The sequence below is a fragment of the Balaenoptera borealis genome, assembly GCF_965194805.1.
Source record: "Balaenoptera borealis genome assembly, chromosome: 8".
Lineage (NCBI taxonomy): Eukaryota > Metazoa > Chordata > Mammalia > Artiodactyla > Balaenopteridae > Balaenoptera > Balaenoptera borealis.
The window spans coordinates 23,307,067-23,320,057 of NC_138865.1; the positions used below are offsets into that span (position 1 = coordinate 23,307,067).

Consider the following 12,991-nt stretch of genomic DNA (forward strand, 5'->3'; position numbering starts at 1 on the left):
TACTTTGCTGATATCCTTTAACGTTCTGTTAGACACCTGTAAATGACAAGTCTTTTAATATGTGAAAATTTTTTCCAGGGAAATTCTAATCAACCATGAGAAAAAGGGATAAAAGGTGTTAGATTACAAAATTACAAGCATTAGGTAGGAAAGCTGCTATGATTCTGGCAGTGTTAATATTTGCTCAATGCATATACTTACGTGTAAGCCTAGATCACCCAATTTTCCTTCACTATGTGTATCATTTTACTCTCCATATGTGTTCTAGCCACTTAAGTCAATTTGAATGTACTTACCCAATTAAAATATAAACTTTCTCTGTTTAAGCAAGGAAATAAAGAATCAGAAAAGAAAAAAAGAGAATTCACCCATTCAATGCATTCTATGAAAAGATAGAATCAACGAGAAGAAAAAGAAGTCACCTCCTAAGGAAACCTAAAGAAGTTAAATGTTTGAGCAGATCAAGTAGCAGACTTATTTATTAGATTCTCTCTTTTATTCTCCTTACTCAAGAGGATAAATACAATGCAAAATAGAAGGGCATAGTCCAAGTACTTAAACAAAATGGGAAACATATTGCTGGTTGAGCAAAGTGACTTGGCCTCAAGCCAGTAAGAAGCAGACTCTCTAAGCAGAATCTGTGCTGAGATAGTTCACCATCCAGGATAACCCAATTAGCACTGAGCATAAAAAAAAAAAAAAAAAATGTTGACAAGATCAAAATCATCCATTGCTTACATTTAGAGAATTACACTGAGGCCTTAATTGTCTTCTGAGATACTCATGGTATTGTATATATTCTCCTTTCTAGAGAGATAAGCCACGTGTACTTTTCTATGTATACTATGCCAGTAATTGAATTTTGCCTTAATTTGAAAGCATTGCAGCTTTAAAGGATCAAGTGCAATTTGTTAGGTTCAAACCCCTTTCTTCAGATGAAATTGTATGTAGACACATGTTATAGAAAACAGATGAAAGCAGTTCTGCTCTGCCCCATACAGTCTCACCTTCCTCCATAATCTCCCTGCAGGCTCCAGGGCACATAGATAGAAAAGGCACTTCACCAGGAGTCATGAGACCTAAATTCTAGCTCAGGTCTGGTCGCTGCCCAGCTCAGTAACCTGCACCAGTCATGATCTCTGGGTGCCTCCGTTGCCAAGTGAGTAGAGAAAGGTCACAAATTTCCTTTTGACCTCTGAAGTTCAATTTCCTTTTCAGTTTTTTCGTAATTTCTTAAAGTAGCTGAATAGTTTTTTCATTCTCCTGAAAGTGTGAGAAGCACAAAACATTGTGTGTATATTTCTAATCAAATGCTAATATTTTTAAGTGGCCAACATCTAGTGTAGAAAAAATTGCAAAAAAATTTTTTCAAATAATAGACTTTTATTTAAATTAGCAAAGCTTGTCTTTTCAAATAAAGTACAGTTTAATTCTAAAACTCTGAGACAGTTTTAAAGCATTAAACCAGAAGATGTAATATTCAAACTGTCAAGAATCTTTCTCAAGGCTCTAAATATTACTTCTGTGGTAAATGAAAGCACTAGTAGATTTTTTTTTTAAATTACCTCAGCAAAAAGGGAAAAGGAATAACCACACCTGCCTTTCATTCCCCAGGCCCTTGTTTCCATCCTTCCTCATGGCAATTCTAATGTTTTTAGGTAGGGACTTGGGGCAGCTTGTGGTAGCATACGCAGATTTTATTTATACTGTGGCTCATGAGAAAGTGACAGATACAGAAATGAATGGCGCCAATACTGAGATTTTGGAGTTTCAGGTGTCATTTGAGATGTCACTTATCCATTACCCATTCAGGAAACATTAAGTCATTGAGGTGTTTTTGTGCTCGAGGCACAGTTCTACGTGCACAGACAGATCCATATAAGATGTGGTCCATGCACTTAATGTATTATTTAGACCAAAGGTAGACTCTGAGATTTAGTATGGGAATTTTGAATAATACTAAATAGTACATACAAAATATAGTAACACTTGGATGCATGAAGTACTATGAAAACAAAGCCATATTCTAGAAGGGTAAGGAGGAAATTAGTTAAGGGCAAAAGGCTATGCATTTAGAATTGTAGATTACTCTTTTTAAAAGCTTGAACATTCACAGCTAAAAGCTCTAGTGACTATTGATGAAATCTTACTGAGCCAAGAAGAGTGATCAGATCATGATACAGGTCTAATTACTGGGATGGAGGGGAAGGAAAAAGGATTGGATAGGAAGAATCCAGGACTGCAACCCAGTTCTGAGAACGTTTCTGAAAGGGAAGCCTTGAGCCGAAGCTGTTAGAAGAGTCCTGTGTCTCGTGGGAGTGGACCTGCATCTGTAGCCTGCAGTGCTCAGTCAATGGCTAGAAGCAGTCTGCAATCTCAGGATTGTGTTCTGAGGACGGTAGCTGGAGCCGTCAGTCAGTGTTCCAACCTATAACAGAAGACTTGAGCGGTGCATTTCCGTAGCTGACAAACAGGCCAAGTATGTGGGCTATATTGAAAATGAAGGAATGTCATGGGGAAGGGGTCGTTGAACTGTGGATAAATATTTGGATCACTTGTCATGATAAATGACACGTCTTTGTATTATTTTCAGGAAAAACTATTAGCAAACCCCAGGTGGTGAAGAATCTCTCCAAATGCAGAGAAACTTTCTGTGGAGGCTTCCAGCTTAATTCGAGGGTCCTCCGCAGATACAACCTCCTGAACTGGTGCAGACACTTAGATGATAAAAAAACCACACACATAATTATGTTATCTTCAGGCAAGCATCTAAAATTTTACAGTGCAGCTGTTTAAAGATTTAAGCGCTTACTTTACATCCAGAATTAGGAGGGTGGTAATACATTTAGCAATAAACATAATGAACATCACATGTAATCTAGTGATCCCCAATCTACACTTCAACACTGAACATCATTATTATCACGTTTTTTTTTCCCCCAACATTAATTCTTCAATGATGGTAAAAATGTCAACTCTAATTTAATTTAGAGTCTCTTATGAAATAAAAATAATGAAATATAGCTAAACTGAATGTACCCCAGTTGTATTGAAAACAAAGTAATCTTTCTGAAGCACCGTGGGCTCAATAGCCAGTAACAGAAGTAATATTAGAGCAAAACTGGCTGAATATCCCAGTGGTCACAGACCTGAAGACTGTGGGTTGATAATGCTGGGAGCACAGAGTAGAAAGAAGTATAAAATGCTCTAAAGCAGGGCCCCTTAACTGGGGCTCCATAAACACTGTGGTGCAGGGGACAGGACAGCAAACTGGACGTAGCAGTGCCCACCTCTGCCACCTGACTGCTGTGTGACTGGAAAAGCCATTCACTGTCTCTGGTCCTAACTGACTGTCTTTCAGGTTGTCAGGAAAAGGGAATACAGATTTTTGGACTGATTTCTTGTTCAGAGCTTACCTTAATATTAGTGAGGTTTTTTGTTTGTTTGTTTCTAGAGCAGGGCTTAGGAGCAGCTCTGGAACCAGATGGTGTGGGCTTATACCCCAACTCTGCCTCTCTAACCTCTCATTTGTGGAGTGAACAAGATATTAGCTCTTACATATGGGTTGACAACGAAAGAAATGTATTAGTTTTCTTTTGCTGCCATAACTGATTAGCACAAATTTAATACAGCTTAAAACAGCACTATTTGTTTTCTCACTGTTTCTTCTGTAGGTCAGAGGTCCAAGCACAGTACGGCTCTACTGAATCCTCTGCTTAGGGTGTCGCAAGTCCAAAGCAAGGTGTGGGCAAGGCTGTTCCTTTCTGGAGGGAAGAATCTACTACCAAACAGATTTAGGATAGTGTCAGAATTCAGTTACTTCTCTTTCCACATGTACTTTACATGCTTCCAATCTCCTTGACTTCCTCTTCTGCCTTTTCTCTCTGCTTTTAAGGGCTCACATGATTATACTGGGACAACCTAAATAATCCAGGACCACCTATCTAGCAACAGGTTAGTAACCTTTGCCAAAAATTCTTCTTGGTTTTTATTTGTTTCAGTTTGGTGCCTGTTTTTGTATTTTCTAAAGGAGAGAGTTTGTTCTATATTGCACATTTCTTTTCTCGCTATATAAATGATATACATGAGAAACAATACCATTTTCACCTTTTCTTCTTCAGTTCTGTTTTCTTCTCTATGCTTTTACGCATAAGTGCTACATGCCAAGGCCCTGTAGATCTAGCCCTCTCTCTCACGCCTCCTGGGGAGACAGACATGTAAATAAGTAAACCAAGGCCATCTTCTAAGGCTAGGGCAGAGACACCTACAGAGTGTGGAAGGAGCACAGATGAGGATGTCCAGCTGTTGCTAGACAGTGGGGCAGTTGGATACACAGCATTAGGTTAGTGCTATCAGGGAAGTGAAGGAGGAAGGCATCCCAGACGGCATGGGAAGCATACAGGCATACTGTCCTCAAGGTTCATCCAGGTTGTTGCAATTGGCAGGATTTCCTTCTTTTTAACTTTGAGTAATATCCCATTGTATGTATATACCACATTTTCTTTATCCATTATCTGTTGATGGACATTTAGACTGTTTCCATATCTTGACTATTGTGAATAATGCTGCAATGAACATGGGGTGCAGATATCTTTTCAAGATCCTGGTTTCAATTCTTTGGGTATGTACCCAGAGGTAGGATTACTGGATCATGTGGTAGTTCTATTTTTAATTTCTTAAAGGAAATTCTATATCTATGCTGTTCCTTTGTTTCTCCTTTCTTTCTTTTGGAATCTGTGAATTTTTAGTAGTCTATTTTTACTTACCCATTAATTTTTTTTTTTTTTTTGGTGGCAATGAATGTTTTTAATGAACCTGAATTAGCTGATACAAAAGCATATTTCAAGAGCATCAGAAACTTAAAGATAGTTGAAAAGGCGAAAACCAACAATTTTACTTCAAGACACCCAAGTCCCCCTTGCATACAAAAAAATATAGAAAAAGTTTACCTGGTGGTCACTGCTTGAATCTTGAAGTCTAATTCCAGATTGATGATACTGATACAGGGTGTAGTTATTAATTAATCCATGCTAGCCCACCCCAAACTAACTTAACACTGGTAAACATGATCACATATACATAAATGAATCCCTATTAATAGTGACGCTGCCTTCTCACTCTTCATACAATTTAATGTCCAGTTTCAGCCATCTGATGGGTCTAACAGAGAACCACTTACATGGTCACTTAATAAAGATTTTATTTTCTTTATTTGATGGTAACAACAAAGGCTACAGCCTAGTACTTAAGCTACCCAGGCAGAGCAACCAAAGGCAGCTATGAAAGCTGAAGAGAGCCGTAGAGACAGGACACAGGCAGCGTGAGCCGGACTGCTGTGAGCTGGTGCTCACCCCTGCATTTCTGCGAGGGCGGGAAGCCAAAATCACTGACTGCTCTCCCTGCTGACTTGAATTGACAGTTTTTTTCTCCAACCATCTTGTTACTAAATGCATTCCACCGTATCTAGTTAAATACAAAGAATCAGCCTCCATAATAAAATCACCTTTTTCAGAGCAACCATCACACACAATACATTCAGAATTACTGGTTGCTTTTTTTTCGTCTTTTTTTCCTTGAGCTTGTAGGCGTCTGAGTGTCTTTTGTTTCTTCTTTTACACCAGATATCGGCTGTTTGAAAACTATCTCATTATCTTTATCATCATCATTCATTTTAGCCACTTCAGATTTTCGTTTCTCCAAAAATGTTGGTGTACAAACCGGCGTGGGGCCCTGGCTATCCACAGTCTTCTCAGGATTGTTAGGAGTGACCAAAGCCTCTTTTTTCTTCTTCTTACGTAAAGCCTGGTGCTTTCTGGAATTTCGAGGACCAGTGTTTGAAGCACTTTCCTCATTTTTATGTAAGACCAGTGAAGGGAAGTTATAATCAATTCCCTTCTTAGCCAATCTCTTCCTGAGTGATTTCTCCTTTTTAAATCGCTCTTCCATCCGTAGCTTTTGAAGAAGTGTCCGATTCTGATTATACCGTTTCACTGCTGGATATGATGGCCTTTTAAATGGCATATGCCACTCTCTAAAAAGTTTTTCATGTACTTTTTCAGGTGGTATAAAATGACACTTCAAGAGTCTTTCGCCAAAAAGGTAGTTGTTCATCGTTTCAGCACTATTTTGGCAACATCTTCAGATTCCAACTCCACAAAACCATAGCCTTTGCTATTTCCTGTCGTGGTACTCCTGGACAGTCTGAATCTTGTAACAGTGCCAAACTGGGAAAATATGCTCGGATCTGGGTTTCATAAAGCGACGGAGGTAAATGGCCCACATAGATCACTCCAGGAGTAAGTTTTTGTTTCTACTGTTGCTTGCTTGCGCGCCGACGAACCTGCGCCACCTCCTTCTTAAACTTGATATCCTTCTGCGGGTTTAGGGACAGGAGCGGCTTGGCCGGGCCAGTCAAGGCCGCCATGACGCCAGCTCGCAGGCGGAAGAGCTCATTTTTGACTATATGCTTTTGTATCTGTGGGGAGGGAGTTTTACAAGAAATTACAATATATAAACTTAACTTTTCACAGTCTACTTTTACAATTCAAGTTGAATGAAGAAAACTTAGTCTCATATAGGAATCTTTGCCCTTACTTTTTTATACTGTAGTTATAATATCTACATACGTTGAAAACCTCATCAGACAATGTTACAATTATGTTTCAGCTGCAAGCATATTTCAAAGACTTTAAGAGGATAAAGACAGGTTATTATATTTACTTACAAATTGACCACTTATATTGCTCTTCCATTATTCCTGGTGTTCCAAATTTCTTCCTAGTGTCACCTTATTTTCATCTGAAGAACTTAGTTTAGCATTTCCTTTAGATCCTGTCCTGTAGCAACAAATTCTCTTAGTTGTCATTATTTGAGAATATCTATTTCACTGTCATTCATGAAGGTTATTTTTGCTGAATATAAAATTCCATATTGATAATTCTTCCTTTTCTGAATCTTACAAAAGCTGTTCTACATCCTTTGGCCTGCATGCTTTTGATAAGAAATTTGCAGTTATTCAAATTGTTATTCTCCTATATGAAATGTGTCATTTTTCTATGGCAGATTTCCAGATTATATTTTTCTTTCATTTTTATCAGTTTTATCATTATGTAGCTAGAAATAGATGTTTTCATTGTTCATCCTGTTTAGGATTTGCTAAGCTTCTTAAATCTGGAAGTTTATCTCTTTCACCAAATTCAGGAAGTTTCCAACCAATGTTTATTCAAATGTTTACTCTGTGCTGTGCTCTTTCTGTTCTTCTCTGAGACTCTGATGACATGAATCTTAGACCTCTTAGTGCTCTCAAATAGGTTGCTGAAATCTGTTCATTCTTTTTTCAATATTTTTCTCTCTGTTAAGGTTTGATTATTTTTATTGATAGATATATCTTTAAGTTTACTGACTCATTCCTCTGTTATTTCAATTATCTATGGAGCCCATTCAGTGAATTCTTATTCCAATATTATTTTTGGTTCTGAAATTCCCAATGTGTTCTTCTTTTCATCTTCTACTTCCTGGCTTAGAACTTCTATCTTTCTAGTAATTTCAAGAGTGTTCACCCTTACTTCTTAGAGCATGGTTTTAATAGATGATTTAACATCTTTGCCTAATAATTTGAACATCTGCGTTGACTCAGAGTTGGTGTCTTTGGTTGCCTTTTAAGCGTTAAGATTTTTCTATCTTTGTATGTAAAGTAATTTCAGATTGTGATCCTGGATATTTTGAATATTGTTACGAGACTCTGTTATTGTTTATATCCTAAAGATTATTTGTTTTGTTACCCAAATTGTTCCAGCTTTGGTCATCAAAACTCTTTCACTTGGATCGTCTGACCTTTTGACATACCCCCACCATTGTGAGATTTTTTTCATTTGTTTGTTTTTGATCACTGCCCTACTTTCTGTCACTATAAGATGCTCCAGTGTCTTCTTTTATATTTCCTTCCCCAGCCCTAGAATAAGACATTCTCCAAGGAGCCCTGTTCCTTTCACTGGAGTTTGGTATTAAAAATAAAATCTGGGTGCTAGATGGACACCTTACTACTTTGCTACTGGAGTGTCTGCTTCTAGCTCCTCTCAGTTGATAGATCAACAAAATATGTGTATATACTAATCCATGTATACACATATATTTATATCTAATTATCTGTATATTAAGCTAAACATGAGTTCATACTGATGTCTCCAACTGTAATCTACTGTCCCATGGATTGTTCTAACCTTCTCCTCTTACTTATGTGTAATCTCCCTCTCCAACAATGAAAAATCTGGCTCCCACCATCTGTCATCCATTTATTTATGGCTCAGTTTCAGTATACATATTTTGTGTGTTCAGAATTGTTTAGCTATGTCCCAGTGTAAAACAACTTCATGAGCTAGAGTTGCTTATATATAGTTCCTTTTACGTTTAGGTATTTCCAATATTACTGAGGTCAGCATGTCCCCCCGCACCACCACTCTGCTGAGGTTGTTTCATACATTTGTAACAGTTATATTCTTATGTCACATTCTTTATTCTTTCCTAGGTTCCCTGACCCGCTAAAGGATTTTTAAAAATTTTAATACCATAAAGTTCATTCTTTGTGATATAAAGTTCTATGGGTTTATGATAAATGCATATTATCATGTATCCACTAATATAATATTATACAGAATACTTTTACTGCCCTAAAAATTCCCCTGTGCTTCATCTATTCAAACCTCTCCTCCCACTCCAAATCCCTGGCAACCACTCATCTGCCATCTCTCTGGGTTTGTTTTTTCCACAATGTCATATAAATAATTATGCAGTATGCAGCCTTTCAGATTGGCTTCTTTCACTTAACAATACAAATCTGAGATTTATCCATGTCTTTGCATGGATTGATAGGTCATTCCTTTTTATCACCAAACAGCATTCCATTGTATGATTATATAACAGTTTAGCAATCTGTTCACATATTGAAGGACTTCTTGGCTCCTTCTAGCTTCTAGCCACTATAAATAAAGTGGCTGTAAATATTAGTGTTCTGGCTTTTGTGTGGACATAATTTTTCAACTCATTTGGTTAACTAATTAGAGCATGATTGCTAGATCATGTGTTAAGACGTTTGTCTTGCTAAGAAATCACCAATCTGTTTTCCAAACTGTACCATTTTGTACCAACAATTAAAGAGAGTTCTTGTTGTCCCATGTCTTTGCCAGTGATTGGTATTCTCACTTAAAGAAATTATTTTAGCCATTCTAGTAGGTAGGTAATGGTATCTCAGTGTTACTGTATTTATATTTCCTTGAGACAAATGACGTCGAACAATTTTCCTCTTGCTTATTGGCAACATCTTTAGTGATATGTATCTTGCTCATTTTTAAAGTTTTTTCTCCTTATAGCTGAGTTGTAAGAGCTCTTTGTATATTTTGGATACAAGTCCTTTATCCGACAAACATTTTGCAAATATTTTCTCTCAGTTTATGGCTTGTCTTTTCATTTTCTTAACAGTGCCTTTCACAAAGCAGAGGTTATTTATTTATTTATTTTTAGTTTTAATAAAGTCCAACTTATCAGCTTTTTCTTTCATGGATCATGTTTTTGGTGTTGTATCTAAAAATTCATTCCCTATCCCAAGGTTACCTAGATTTTCTGTTATTTTTTCTTCTTATTGTTTTTTTTGTTTTACATTTAGGTCTATGATCCATTTTGATTTAATTTTTGTGAAAGACCATTTACTTTTCAGAGACCTCAGATAGCTGCTTCATGCCTTCTGTCCAGGATTTATAGTTGCGTTTGGTGGTATAGATAGGATAGAATTTGTTTCTCCATATTTCTCAGAACCATTTATGAGCACTTAATATTTTACTTTAGAAGTTTCTTCTTGCTTTATTTAAAGTTTTCAATTTTCCTGTATTCTCTCAGCCAGTTTCTATGTTAGAATAATAAAGTATATGATCAGTATATCAAGGAAACAGTGACTTCCATTTACTCTTAAGTTCCTGAATCTTGCAGAGATTATCACAGACCAGATTCCATCCATCTCTTTGGATCCAAATTACTATTTTTTTGAGGATCAATAAGCAAACTACAAACTCACAAGAATAAGAAGATAGTATTTCTGGTACTATAGGGATTTAAAATTCTCCTACTTCCCTTTTAAGCAAAGCACCTAGCAGGTGGCAGTTCTAGAAATCCATACTTTTAGATTCTGATTCTAGCTGTGCTCCCTGCCTGACTCCCTAACACTAAAGTGACTCCGAGGAATTTGAAATGTCTGCTATTTTAAAACAGAAAACTAGGCATTCAAAAGGAAATTTAAAAATACATTTTACTACTCACATATTAAGGCAAGACTGCTTTTTCCTGGTCCTGACTTCTTAAGCTGCTCTAATATGTACAAGGAGAGACATCATGACAAAGAAGCCAATCTGTCCAGAAAAAATCCAAACCATAAAACTAGATAAAAGACCCATCTCTTGTTCTAGAACATATGGAATTTTGCTTTTCAGAATGGCTGAATTCTACTGTGTGAAAAATTCATATTTATTGTGTAGCCTCAATAACTCAGAATATTGTATCAGTTGCTCAGCTCTTGACTGACCTTAGCTTTTTCCAGTTATCTGCAATGATATCACCACTCTGACCTAAGCTTGCCACTGCATACCTGCTACCTCTTAATCTATGGAAGTCATGGTTCAAAGGGATGATAGAAGATTCTAACCAATAGTAATTTGGGTTTTTAGCCACATGACCCTAGAGGTCATCAGCCAGCATCAAATTCTCCAATGTCCATGTGCTATTTGCCATATTGGTTTCCTCCTAATGCTGCAGAACCTATAAATGTTTTTAATTTAAGATATAATTGACATATAACATTGTATTAGTTTTAGGTGTACAACATAATGATTTGATGTATGCATATATCACAAAATGATTACAATAAGTTTAATTAATATCCATCATCACACATAGTTACATTTTTTTTCTTATAGTGAGAACCAAATGTCTTTTTAAAAAAAATATTTTATATTGGAGTATAAGTTGACTAACAATGTTGTGTTAGTTTCATGTGTACAGCTAAGTGATTCAGTCATGCATATACATGTACCTGGCAGAAAAATTCTCTTTCAAATTCTTTTCCCATTTAGGTTATTACAGAATTCAAATGTCTTTTTAAGGCATGTATTCCTTCATCCTTCACTTATTTTTCCTAAATAGTTGATAATATGCTGAGGTACAGACATGATTTGTCTAATTTGAAATTGGCTCTTTCTCCTTTGCAGCACACATTTACATAGAGGCATGTCTGTACTTCCCCAAATCCAACACACATATATCCAAATAAGGCAACAACTAAGCTTACTTAAAACTTGCACAACTGATTTGAGGAAGGTGGGGAGACTATCTCTAACTGTGCTGCAGTCACTAAAATCTTTATCCTGAGATAAAACAGGGCAAGATGTCACTGGGTGTTAATAACTATTGATAAGGAAATGCAATAATTTGAAGAGCAGTATTAATCATCATAGATAAGTTAGGAGGACAGGAATGAAGATCCTCAGATAGTAGTGAGGAATATCTGACTATTCTCAGGCCTTAGGTGGCTCTTCTTTCATTCATGTATTCACGCATTCATTTATTCATTCATGTCTTCACCAAATACTATTTAAGCTCCTATCATTATTTTTTAAATTAATTAATTAATTAATTTTATTTTTGGCTGTGTTGGGTCTTCGTTTCTGTGCGAGGGCTTTCTCTAGTTGCGGTGAGCGGGGGCCACTCTTCATCGCGGTGCGCAGGCCTCTCACTATCACGGCCTCTCTTGTTGCGGAGCACCGGCTCCAGAGGCGCAGGCTCAATAGTTGTGGCTCACGGGCCTAGTCGCTCCACGGCATGTGGGATCCTCCCAGACCAGGGCTTGAACCCGTGTCCCCTGCATTGACAGGCAGACTCTCAACCACTGCGCCACCAGGGAAGTGCTAAGGTCCTACCATTTTTTAGGAAAAGTGCTGGGCAAGAGGATAAAGTGGTGAGCACAATAGACATACTTTGTGTTCCCATAGGTTACACTGGAACAATTTCAAGTGTTATGTGCTTAGTGTTGTAACATGGTATGTACAGAATGTCATGGAAGAACCAACAAGGACATCAGATTGAATCTGGTGGCTTCTGAAGTAGTCAGGCTGGAAGATTGGGAAGACACATGGGGGACACCTGGAGGTCTCACTGCACATGGAAAACTTAGGCTGTGACCAGAATGAGTAGGTCAAGAAAAACCAAAGCAAACCTTCACTCCTATTTGCTTTGAGCGAATATCATCCACCTCCAGAAAGTTGCCTCTGCTTCCACCATCCCCCTCAAAAGGAGAAAAATACACAGCACAAATGGTCACTTTCTACTCAACCCCTTCCATTAGCCTTGAATTATTCTTAACTTGTTTTCTCTGTGAATTAATTAATTCCTCCAGGATTAACTGCAATCTTGAGAGCAGTCCTTTTGCATTTCTGTGCTTGTGAGCACTTAGCATTGATGAACGTCAGTACAGTCTGGTCTTGTTACTGATTTTTGTTTCATTGGAAAATAAAAAGTCCTCCAATATCTCATAAATTCAGATCACTGGGTCTCAGAGAGTCTCTTAAGGTTGGAGTGTTTGCTACCAAATGTAAAATAGATAGCTAGTGGGAAGCAGCTGCATAGCACAGGGAGATCAGCTCGGTGCTGTGTGACCACCTAGAGGGGTGGGATAGGGAGGGTGGGAAGGAGACACAAGAGGGAGGGGATATGGGGATGTATGTGTGCACACGGCTGATTCACTTTGTTGTGCAGCAGAGGCTGGCGCAGTATTGTGAAGCAGTTATACGACAATAAATATCTATTAAAAAAAAAGTTGGAGAGTTTGGAATACATCTTCAGAGGAACAACTCAGGGTCAACCTTTTTCTTTGAAATTATTTGATTTCTCAGGTATAATGGTAGGCGTATAATCCTGTTTTATCATCTAGGCCTAATGGAAACATTTTTTTCCA

The 12,991-nt window shown here is 37.4% G+C and overlaps 1 pseudogene across 1 annotated transcript; it reads right to left on the bottom strand.

The window, feature by feature from the left end:
• Nucleotides 1-4,869: 4,869 nt before the first annotated feature.
• LOC309633213 (MKI67 FHA domain-interacting nucleolar phosphoprotein pseudogene) lies at nt 4,870-6,466 on the bottom strand (annotated as a pseudogene). The gene has a single exon. The product of its transcript is annotated as an MKI67 FHA domain-interacting nucleolar phosphoprotein pseudogene (transcript).
• Between the last annotated feature and the right edge of the window lie 6,525 nt (nt 6,467-12,991).